The sequence below is a fragment of the Camelus bactrianus genome, chromosome 26 (genome assembly GCF_048773025.1).
Source record: "Camelus bactrianus isolate YW-2024 breed Bactrian camel chromosome 26, ASM4877302v1, whole genome shotgun sequence".
NCBI lineage: Eukaryota > Metazoa > Chordata > Mammalia > Artiodactyla > Camelidae > Camelus > Camelus bactrianus.
Genome location: NC_133564.1, coordinates 37061845 through 37074927, shown reverse-complemented (window position 1 = coordinate 37074927; position 13083 = coordinate 37061845). Strand labels below are relative to the sequence as shown.

General features: G+C 36.8%; 1 long non-coding RNA gene across 5 annotated transcripts in view; it reads right to left on the bottom strand.

The window, feature by feature from the left end:
- Positions 1-13083, bottom strand: part of LOC141575150 (uncharacterized) — a 47980-nt gene that overhangs the window by 31625 nt on the left and 3272 nt on the right. For 2 of the 5 annotated variants that reach the window (XR_012502529.1, XR_012502528.1), the window contains exons 2-4: positions 11264-11336; positions 9244-9889; positions 1949-2044 (exon numbers count right to left, since the gene is read on the bottom strand). This is a non-coding gene — a long non-coding RNA (uncharacterized LOC141575150). The remainder of the gene's footprint in view (positions 1-1948; positions 2045-9243; positions 9890-11263; positions 11337-13083) is intronic. The other 3 variants (XR_012502530.1, XR_012502526.1, XR_012502527.1) reach the window with 2 other exon arrangements.

Genomic DNA, 13083 nt, shown 5'->3' with positions numbered 1-13083 from the left:
GTTCCATACTAAAGGAGAATAAAAGTACAAATCAAATGAATACTATTTTTCAATATCTGAGCACAGATATTAGATATTATAGATATAATATTAGACATTATAACTCTTATACGAACAAAAAATCATGATTAAAATTTTAAAGGAAGATATGCAAATGTCTCATCCAATAGAAAATAATAAGAGAGAACTTACTTTAAAAAAAAGGAATGGAAAACCTGAAGTTGAAAAGTATAACTGAATTTAAAAACTTGCCAGAGAAATGATAATGCCAAGAGAATGACAGAGAAGACACTTACTTGGAGAAAATATTTTCAAAAGGCACATCTGATAAAGGACTGTTATCTTCAATATACACAAAACACTTAAAACTCAACAGTGAAACAAAAATACCTGATTAAATGTAGTCAAAAGTCATTAACAGACATCTCACCAAAGAAAATACACAGAAGGCAAATAAGCATATCAAAAAATGTTCCACATCATATGTCATTAGGCAAATGGAAACAAACATATCTGAACACCCCAAATTCAGGACACTGACAACACCAAACCCTGGTGAGTATGTGGATCTATAGCACTTCTTATTCACTGCTGATGGGGATGCACGATGGTAGGGAATCTGTGGAAGACAGTTTGGCATCGTCTTAAAAAGCTAAACACTCATGCACAATATAATCCAGCAGTTGCACTCCTTGGTATTTACCCGAAGGAGTTGAAAATTTATGTCCACACAAAAAACAATATATAGATGTTTAGAGCAGCTTTATCCATCATATCCAAATCTTGGAAGCAACCAAGATGCTCTTCATTAGGTAATGTGTAAATAAACTGTGGTACAGCTGGACAATAGAATAATATTCTATCCTAAAAACAAATGAGCCATCAAGGTATGAAAAGACATGGAAGAAATTTGAATGCCTGTTTTTTTTTTTAATGCCTATTAGTATGTGAAAGAAGCCAATCAGAAAAGGCTACATATTGTATGATTTCAACTATGTGACATCCTAGAAAAGGCAAAACCATATGGACAGTAAAAAGATTGGTGGTTGCCAGCGATTTTGGGTAGGAGAGCTGAATAGACAAGCAATGAAGATTTTGAAGCTGGTGAAAATACTCCATTTGATACTATAATAACGGATGTATGTCATTACACATTTGTCCAAATCCACAGAATACACAACAAGAGTGAAACTAAATAAAAACCATGAGCTTCAGGAGATAAAGATGTGTCATTATTTGTTCATCAACAGTAACAGATAGAAACGTCCCCCACCAAAGTGGCCTAATAGGGAAGGCTGTGCAAGTATGAGGACAGAGCATATGGGCAGTCTCTGTACCTTCCTCTCAGTTTTGATGTGAACGTTAAACTGCTCTTGGAAAACATCTATTTAAAGTTTTACTAGTCATAACCACAGAGAATCTATGCTTTGCAGGAAAAGCAGTCCTAGGATGGAAGCTTATAATAATACAGGACTTCTTCAAAAAAGAAGAACAATCTCAAATAAACATTCTAACCTACTAGCTAAAAGAATTAGAAAAACCAAGAGCAAACAAAAGCAAGTCAGCAGAAGAAAGAAAATAAGAAAGATCACATAGGAAATAACTAAAGATTAAAAAACAATGGAAAAAATCAATCAAACCAAGAGCTGGTTTTCTGAAAGAGTAAACAAAATTGACACATCTCTGGCCAAGCTCATGAAGAAGAGAAAAGAGAGCAGAAATAAACAAAATAAGAAAGGAAAATGGAGAAATTACAAACAATACCACAAAATACAAAATGTCATATGAGAATACTATGAACAACTATAAGGACACAAAATGGATAACCTAGAAGAAATGGACAAGTTTCTGGAAACATAGAGTCCACCAAGACTGAATGAAGAAGAAATTGACCACTTGAACAAACCAATCAGGAGAAATCAAATTGAATTAGAAATAAAAGGCTTACCTAGAAACAAAAGTCCAGGACCAGAAGGCTTCACTGAGGAATTCGACCAAACATACAAAGAACTCATAACAGTCCTTCTCGAACTCTTCCAGTAGACTGAAAAAGAAGAGTACCCCCAAACTCATTCTATGAAGCCACCATTATCCTGATACCAAAAACAAAGGTACTACAAAAAAACAAAATTACATACTAATATCACTGGTGATCATAGATGCAAAACTCCTCAACAAAATATTAGCAGAGTCCATCAGCACATAAAAGAGATCATAAACCATGATCAATTTGGATTCATCCCAGGAACACAAGGATGATGCACCATACATGAATCAATCAATGTAATGCATCACAACAAGAGAAAAAAAAAAAAAACACAGACACACACAATCATCTCAATAGATGCAGAAAAAGCATTTGATAAAATTCCACAGTAATTTATGATAAAACACATTACCAAAGTGGTTATAGAAGGAACAAATCTCAACATAATAAAAGCTTTTCTTAACTTTTAAAAATTGAGTTATAGTCATTTTACAATGTTGTGTCACATTCCAGTGTAGAGCACAATTTTTCAGTTATACATGAACATACATATATTCATTGTCACATTGTTTTTTGCTGTGAGCTTCCGGAAGATCTTGTATATATTTCCCTGTGCTATACAGTATAATCTTCATAAAGGACAAGGTTGTCACTCTCACCACTTGTATTCAATATAGTCTTGGAAGCCCTAGCCACAGCAATCAGGTAAGAAAAGAGAAATAAAAGGGATCCAAATAGGAAGAGGAAGAGGTAAAATTGTGACTATATGCAGATGACATGATACTGTATACAGAAAAATTTTAAAGTTTCACACAAAACTAAAACTAATAAAAGAATTTGGCAAGGGAGCAGATACAAGGTTAATGCACAAGAATTGGTTGCATTTCTTTATACTAATAATGAATCATCAGGAAAAGTATGTAAAGAAACACTCCCTTTTAAAATAGCACCCAAAGTAATAAAATATCTAATAATAAATTTAATCAAGGTGGTGAAAGTGTTATAAATGAAAAACAATGAAACTTTGATTAAGGAGATTAAAAAAAACCTGAAAAAATGGAAAGATATCCCATGCACCTGCCCAAGGCAATTTACAGATTTAATGCAACCTGTATTAAATTTCCTAGGACATGCTGCACAGAAATAAAACAAACCATATTAAATTTTATATGGTATCACAAAAGACACAAAATTGCCAAGGCATTGCTGAAGAAAAAGACTAAGGCTGGGGAAATAATCCTCCCAGATTTCAGAAAATACTACAAGCTACAATAATCAAAACAGCATAGTATTAGTACAAAAATAGAAATACGGATCAATGGAACAGGATAGAAATCCCAGAAATAAACCCAGAAAATTTTGGTCAATTAATCTTCAACAAAGGTGGCAAGAACATACAACAGAATAAACAGAGTCTCTTCAGCAAATGGTGTTGGAGAAACTGGAGAGCATCATATAAATCAATGACGTTAGAATACTCACTTACATGATACACAAAAATAAATGCAAAATGGATTAAAAACTAAAACATAAGACAAGACACAGTAAACTTCCTAGATGAAATCATAGGCAAATCATTATCTCACATACCTCTCAACAATGTTCTACTAGGGCAGTCTACCAAAACAATAGAAATAAAAGTAAAACTAAGCAAGTGGGATATAATTAAACTTATGAGCTTTTGTACAGCAAAGGAAACCATAAACAAAACAAATCAGCAACCTATGGAATGGGAGAAAATATTTGCAAAAGATGAAACTGACAATGGCTTGATCTCCAGAATATATAAACAGCTCATATGACTTAATAAGAAAAACAAACAACCCAATCCCAAAATGAGCAGAAGACCTAAACAAGCAATTCTCCAATGAAGACATATAAATGCCCAATAGGCTCATGAAAAAATGCTTAATATCACTAATTATCAGAGAAATGTAAATCAAAACTACAATGAGATATTATCTCACACTAGTCATAATGGCCATCATTCAAAAGTCCACAAATGAAAAATGCTGGAGGGGGTGTGGAGAAAAGAGCACCCTAATACACTGTTGGTGTCAATGCAGTTTGGTGCAGCCATTGTGGAAAACAGTATAAAGATTCCTAAAAAGACAAAAAATACAAATAACTTATAATGCAGCAATCCCACTCCTGGACAATTATCCAAAGGGAACGCTAAATCAAAAATACGTCTACACATCCTACAGCCAGCATAGTACTCAATGGTGAAAAACTCAAAATCTTCCCACTAAAATCTGGAACAAGACACCGTTACCCACTATCACCACTCCTATTCAATGTAGTCTTGAAAGTCCTAGCCACAGCAATCAGGCAAGAGAGAGAAATAAAAGGGATCCAAATTGGAAAAGACGTAAAAGTGTTACTATATGCAGATGACATGATATTATATATAGAAAACCCAAAAACTACTAGAAATAATCACAGAATTCAGCAAGGTAGCAGGTTACAAGACTAGCATTGAAAAATAAATTTCATTTATTTACACTAATGATGAATCAACAGAAAAAGAATGTAAAGAATCAATCCCCTTTAAAATAGTCCCCAAAGTAATAAAATACTGAGAAGTAAATCTAACCAAGGAAGTGAAAGACTTTTACACAGAAAACTATAAAACACTGATGAAGGAAATTAAATAAGACTTTAAAAAAATGGAAAGATATCCCATGCTCCTGGATTGGAAGAATCAATATTGCTGAAATGGTCATATGCCCAAGGCAATCTACATATTTAAGGTGATCCCTATCAATTTACCCAGGACATATTTCACAGAAGTAGAACAAATCATAATAAAATTTACATAATCTTGTTTAATAAAAGCTATTTTTGACAAACCTACAGCTAGCACAATACTCAATGGTGAAAAATTGAAAACCTTCCCACAAATATCTGGATTGCACTTGGACCAAGAAAAAAATTAAGAAGGACATGATTAAAACAGCTGGTGCAATTTGAATATGAACTGTGGCATACATAATAATACTGAATCAGTATTAAGTATCCTATTTTGATAAATATATTGTGATTGCATAAGAGAAAATCTATATCTTTAAAAATAGTCACTGAATTTGAGACATGATTTCTATAAATCATACTCAGATCATTCAGAAATAGATATGCCCAGGAGTGGATCATGTGGTAAGTCTATTTTCAGTTTTTTGAGACATCTCCATAGTGTTTTCCATAATGGCTGCACCATGCATATGATCTAGCACTCCCACTCCTGGGCATATATCCAGAGGGAACCCTAAACTGAAAAGATACATGCACCCCAATGTCCATAGCAGCACAAAATACAATAGCCAAGACATGAAAACAACCTAAATGTCCATTGACATATGACACTATAAAGAAGCGGTGTTATATTTATACAATGGAATACTATTCAGCCATAAAAAAGAATAAAATCATAACATGGATGGATCTAGAGATCATCATTCTAAGTGAAGTAAGCCAGAAAGAGAAAGAAAATATATGGTATCACTTATATATGAAATCTAAAAAATGAAAGAAAAGGAAGACAATAATGAACTCATCTACAAAGTAGAAACAGACTCACAAGCATAGTAAATATTCTTATGGTTACTGGGTGAAAGCGAGTGGGAAGGGATAAATTTGTCAGTTTGTGATTTGCAAATGTGGGCCACAATATATAAAAACTGGATTAAAAAAACAATTTTCTTCTGTATAGCACAGGGATCTTTAACTCCTTCTGCTTCTTTTCCAATTTGGATCTCTTTTATTTCTTTTTCTTTCCTGAGTGCAGTGGCTAGGACTTCCAAGATTATGTTGAATAGAAATGGTGAGAGTGGACAACCTTGAATTTTCCCAGATTTTAGTAGGAAGGTTTTCAGCATTTCACCATTGAGTTCTATGCTGGCTATAAGTTTGTCATAAACAGCTTTTATTATGTTGAGATATGTTCCCTATAAGCCCACTTTGGTGAGAACTTTTATCATAAATTGGCATTGAATTTTATCAAATGCTTTTTCTGCATCTATTAAACTAAAAGAAGAAATTATATGGAACCACAAAAGACCTAGAATTGCCAAAGTATTACTGAAGAAAAAGAAAAGTGGCTGGAGGAAAAACTCTCCCAGACTTCAGACAATACTACAGAGCTACACTAATCAAGATAGCGTGGTATTGGTACAAAAACAGATATATGGAGCATTGGAACAGAATAGAGAGCCCTGAAATGAACCCACAAAATTTTGGTCTACTAATTTTCAACAAAAGAGGCAAGAATATTCAATGGAATCAAGAGAGTCTCTTCAGCAAATGGTGTTTGGAAAACTGGACAGCAGCACATAAAACAATAAAGCTAGAACTCTCCCTTACACCATACACAAAAATAAACTCAAAATTAATCAAAGACTTAAACATAAGACATGATAAAATAAACCTCCTAGAGGAAAATGTAGGCAAAACATTATCTGATATACATCTGAAAAATATTCTCCTAGAAAAGTGAACCCAAGCAATAGAAATAAATGAAAGAATAAACAAATGGAACCTAATAAAATTTACAAGCTTCTGCACAGCAAAAGAAACCATAAGTAAAATAAAACGACAACCTAGGGAATGGGAAAAACATTTTTGCAAATGAAATTGACAAATGCTTGATCTCCAGAATATATAAGCAGCTCAACAATTTAATAAAAATAAAAACAAACAAACCAATCCAAAATGGGCAGAAGACCCAAATAAGCAATTCTCCAAGGAAGGCATGCAAATGATCAATAGGTATATGAAAAAATGCTCAATATCACTAATTATCAGAGAAACGCAAATCAAAACTAAAGTGAGGTATTACCTCAAACAAGTCAGAATGGCAATCATTCAAAAGTTCAAAAATGACAAACGCTGGAGAGGCTGTGGAGAAAAGGGAACCCTCCTACACTGCTGGAGAGAATGCAGTTTGGTGCAGCCACTGTGGAAAACAGCATGGAGATTCCTAAAAAGATTAGGAATAGACCTAACATATGACCCAGGATAACACATCTGGACAAATATACAGAAGGAACCCTACTTCAAAATGAAACTTGCACCCCAATGTTCATAGCAGAATTATTTACAATAGCCAAGGCATTGAAAGAGCCTAAACATCCATCAACAGATGACTGGATAAAGCAAATGTGGTATATTTATAAAATGGAATACTATTAAGACATAAAATCTGACAACATAATGCCATGTGAAGCAACATGGATGTTACTGCAGAATACCATTCTAAGTGGATTAAGCCAGAAAGAAAAAGAAAAATACCATATGAGATCACTCATATGTGGAAATATATATATATATTTATATATAAATAACAGAGACAGACACATAGACATAGAATACAAATTTCTGGACAAAGGGGAATGAGGGTGGGAAAGGACTGGGATATCCAAATATAGAAAATATATCCAAGATTGTACTGTGTACAACACAGAAATATATACATGATTTTGTGCTGGCTGACAATGAAGAGTAGTGACAATGAATGTATATATGCCCATGCATAACAGAAAAACTGTGCTCTACACTGGAATATGAAACAAAATTACAAAATGATTAAGAATCAATAATAAGTTAAAAACAAAAAGAAATTTGATGGGTAAGATAATAGCACAGTGAAAGACAGGAATTGGCAGACTAGATAATGAAGAGGGACTTGAAAGTGTTTGAGAAGACACGAGAACACAAAACCGCCAGAAAAAGATGATATCGAAAATCAATTGAAAACCAATAAAAACATTGCTGTTGAAACCTGGGAAAAGACAAAGGATGCAAGGCTAGGACATATAGGATTCCCAGATGAAAAAGAAAGATAATAAAAGAAAAAATAAAAAAGGTCAGAAAAGGTATTCAAAAAAAATCAGACTGAAATTTGCTGAAAGCCAAGAAACAATCATCTATACAAAACCAGGAAGCACACATCATCCAAAACAGACGAAATCATAATAGTCCTAGAAGTAGCAGTGTTGTCATTCAAATCATCAAAGCTCATGATCAAACCCAATGATTGTAAATGCACTTAGAGAATAACAACATAGTCATAACAGAACCTCCAGAGGGGTTTCAGCTGATATCTCGACAGAAACATTGCAGGACAGGAAGCAGGGCAAAGACATAGACCAAAACCTGAATTAGAAAAAGCTGCAATCCAGGGTAGCCAACGCAACAAGGCCTAAATGTACAATAACGGCAGAGGTAAAGAACTTCACAGACTGGCAAAACTAAAAAGATTTCAGCAGTTGAAAACTTATCCTAAAAGAAAGATTGAGAATTCTACCCTGAATAGAAAACAAGAAAGATGATCTGGAAATAAGAAAACCATCATTGGAAAGGCAAGAAGTGCAATCAGTTGCAAAGAATAAACAAAAGGTGGGCAAAAGGGACGTCAAAATCCTAAAGATGGGAGTAGGAAGCAGGATAACATAGGTGATTTTCAGCACTTTATTTGTGAATCAGCTTATATGATTCTCTGAAGCAAACGGAGAGATACATGGCATAATGTGTTTGCAAAACAAACAAAAAACAAACAAACACCAGAAGCGTACGGTTGACTGACATATCTGAAGGAACCAAGATAATTCACAAGAAAATACTCAAGGTGATGTCAAGGATCATTCAGCAAGCATTGACACAGTATCGATGCTTGCATGTACACAACACACTTGTATTTAGAAAACAGATGCGTGCATTAGTATTTATAAATATTGATTCATAAGAGAACATTGTAACCTAACCCAAATGCCTATTTTCAATAAAATGGATGCATAGTCCATGATATAGTCTTACAAGCCTTCCAACAGTTTGAATTAATGGCATATTCCACCCTACGAAGAGAATAAATGGCATATGCATAATACAAAGAAATTTAGCTCTGCAAAACTGTACTAAGAGCAAAAGAGACAGACAGTAAAGTGTACATTGGGATTTTTTTCATTTCATGGAAATTCAGCCCCCATGAAACAAATGGATCCGTGTTCTGAGAGTGTGGGTGTTTCAGAAGAAATGCAACAGACAGATATGCATTCTGGGTGAATGGATGTTATGCAAACATAAGATTCCTATAGTGGGTCTTTGGGTACTGTTAACTGTTAAAAAGGTTAAGGACTTGTGAATCCATAAACTTAACATGGACACACTTCCCTCCGTTTGTACTGTGTATAGAGAACTGCACAAAAGTAAAGAGGGAAGGAAATAAAGGACCATGGGATGCTAATGGAGAGAATTACACTTACCTTAGGAACCTCTCGTCTGATGAAGCTCCTCCCCCAACACAGACAAGATGCAGCAACCCCTGGGGAAGGCAGTTACCACTTAAAATCCAGGTGGAATGTAGGTTTGTCCCACGTGGCTTGTTGTGGCTGGTGGATCCAAGGTAACTGGGCAGAACACTGTGGTTGGATCACTGTCATGGAGGGGCTGCTGCCCTCTGTGAAACTTGGGTTATGTCTCCTTTTTAGGAAGCTGTGTATGTTCGAGATACTGCTGCTGCCCAATGGCCTGAGTTCATAGGTCAATTTCCAGAAACTGAAAGGGCAGACAATGGAAGTTCTGCCTGTCTTCAGCTTACTGGTGAGGCTCTGAGGTACTTTCAGGCTTGCCCACTCCTGTAGAAGTTGACTTTATAGGAGGCACGAAGAGAAGTTGGCAGAAGAGCTGACTGCACGGATTGTGTAGAGATGCGAACACATTGATGAGAGTTGTTCTGCTACAATGGAGAATACTGGCATGGAGACTTCTGTACAGAATACCAGGCTCAAAAGACATTCATGAGACATATTGAGCCTCACTGATACTGGCAGAAATCTGTGGAGGGTCAACGTGCACTTGAGGAAAGTATTCAATTCACTGCTCCAAGAACAGGTCCAAGATTGCTGCCGTCTAAAACAGAAGAGATGTCAGATATGATGAAAGCGCTCCTGTTCTTTGAAGAGGTCATGAGAATCCACATGTCCCAAGGCACAATTACAAACCACACAGACCACCAAGCACCAAGCCCAGTAAGCCTTTTCCCAGGGTTGGGCCTAGTATCCAGCACTTGCTCTTCCCTCCCCCCAAGTCAGACATCCATTTCAAAGGATCAGCACCTGAGCTGCAATGAAGCCATTAGAAGCAGAGCAAGCCCCTCCTAGATTCAGAGTTCCTCCACCTTCACATTCTGTGCACAAGAGTGAAATCCTCCATAGTCAATTACTCTCGACAATAACAGACTGGAATTCAATTCATAGCTCACACCATGAAATTATGACTTTCCCCTAGATTCAGCAAATCCTGGTGTTATGTCTTCTATGGAATGAAGGGAGTGTGGTAAGTGAATGGATTCTTTGACAAAACTTGAATACGTAATAGGCCTCAGTATTTCAAGAGAGTACAGGTTACGATTTAAAGTCAGTTTTTGAAATGAACTGTAAAAGTCACCATAAAGATGTAGGGACACATGTTTTGTGGATTGTCTTTTCCCTTCAGTCAAATCCCAAGTGCAGGGTATCATGGGGTGCAGTCTTGGATGGGTTAAATTGCTTTACAAAAAATGATCAGAAGATTAAACTTTCTCATCATTGATAGAAGTGCACCTGATTCTCCATAGACTAGCAAGGCTGCAGTAGTGTTCTCATAGCTATAATGCCTCTAGTTGTGATTGGAACCAAGCCTGCATGTAAATATGTTGTTTGGTTTTCCTTGTGTTTTCCTAGATAGAAATGGTACTTCTTGAAATGCCAACTTTGGCCAGTATGTGTCATTGGGAGGAACGGTCACCACATGAACAAGGGAAATCTAGGGTGGGGGAAATATCATTGCTCCAATACTTATTGCATGGTTCCTGCTGTTGATGAAGGCATCAACATTAAAGGGTTCGCCTGTCCCCTTCATCACTTTGGACTGCTATTTTACATTCTTTCTCTCTATTTTTTCTCGTAGAGCTGACAAATTGGCACCTGAAAATCACAACTCTGGTTTGTATCTATATTCAGTATGTTTTGAAAATTAACATTATTTTCATACAAATCCCAAAATATGTAAATCAATTCCATTAATTTTTGAAAGACTGCAACTGAGGTATCAACAAAATGGCAATACTGGAGTCTTCGGGTAAACCCTCCCAATATGGCTGTACAGATAAAAAGCTAAGCAAGAATCATATGTCTGTGAGTTATGTCTGGAAAGTGATGATTTATCAATGTCCAGCTGGCAGAGTACCAGTGCAAACTTCGCTCACTCGCTGCCATGTAGAAAGCAAGATTGATATGGACTCACCCAGCCCTTGGCTCAGGACAGTTGCCGAACAGTGGTCTCTTTCTTCCAAACACAGAAAGAGGCCTCACAAAACCTGGAAGGAGGAGAAGGCAAAGTAGAGAATGGAAATCAGTGCAGGACCTGACATCTGGTGAAGGAGTAGCAAAGGTGAAACTCTGTTTTACTTGGATGCACACTCTCAAGCGGACAGGACAAATGGGATTGAATGCACGGCACTGAGTGTTAGAAGAGTGCACAGCAGATGCTTGGCTGACATAACTCAAAGAGATCATCACACAATAGCCCCACAATTGATTTCCAGACCAAGATCCGAGCTGCCAAATTTTAGCTAGCAGAGGCTGCGCAAGATGAGGGACAGGGCTTTGGATGATGGCATACTTTGAGTGTCAGTGATCTTGAGGGTTTTGTGGTAATTGGTTGGTACTATCAAGAGAGCAAACCGGCCTGGGACCCCAATGGGAAAGCAAACACACTGGCGTGCAAGGTTGAGTTTATTGAAATGTCCCATGGACGCATCCACTGCATCTGCAGACCCAGGGACCAATTTGGCATTTTGCTAATCGCGTATGTGTGGTGCTCAATTAGAGCGATCATGCATGTGGTCTGAGTTTTCCTGGGGGCCATGTGGTTGAAATAAGAATCCAAGGCCATAGGATCTGCCACTTTCATAGGCAGGACTGGGATAAGGGTTTGGTACGTGGCAGAAGATGCAGGACAGCTCTGTGGTAGCCTTCATGGTCCAATGCCACAAAGATGAGAGAAAAAAGAACAGTGGTCTAAGTCCCCAGCGTGAGATGTTGAAGCATTTCCTTCAGCATAATGTGCCAAATGCAAATGCTACATTTGGAATGGCACTGACATGGTATGGCAACGAGGACACAAAGATGGGGCTGTGCGATGATTGCAGTAGGCCCTGATTCATTACTCTCATAGAAATGTTTCCACAGGTGTTTCTGTATACAGAGAAGCTCTGGGAAGATCTAATATTGGGACATTCCCATGGCAATAGAAAGGACAAGCGCACTGTCATAATTGTGTTTTGGAAACACTCCAAAATGACACACAGCAGCCTGCAGAGCAGAAACCCATTAGAAGCTTTGTTTCCACAAGAGGTAGGGTCCTGTGCACTTTCAGAGCTGTGACAAGTGTAATAAAAATGAGGTTCTACTAAACGACAAAGGTAGGGTTTGTTCATCACAACTGCAACACCAGCAATTAGATTTATACCACACAACACACACAGGAAAATGACATGGCATCACTGTATAGGAGAAATTGTCATCACAGTAATATCATGGAATTACTTACAAACAAGAGACTGAAATTTTCACTTAACCAAGCCCTGCATGTCTAAATTATATACCTGATAATACTTGACCAGTAGAGATACAGAAGTATAGTAAAAGAGACAGGAAGTATTATTTTCAGTTCCAAAGTGGTTGAAGGCTCTAGAAAATCCTTTCAAAGAACTAGAATCTGAAACATGCCCAGAGAAGGCCTTGAAAATGGAGGTGAGAGAAACACTGAAGAACAACAGTTTCTCAGAATGACGAAGGGCAGAATACCAGAAAAGGGGAAGAGAACATCTAAAGACAAGCCAAATAAATTAAGTAAACTCGATGGATGAGATAATATCACGGTTAAAGTCAGTCCTATGCAGACTACAAAATGCAGAGGGACTTGTGTGTGACTGCGAATACAGGAAAACAGAAATCTCTTGATCAGAAGATAACATAGAAAAGCACCTGAAAGCCAATGTAAACACTTCTGTTGAACCCTGGGATAAGACAAAGCATGCAAGGCTAGGATTCATAGGAGTC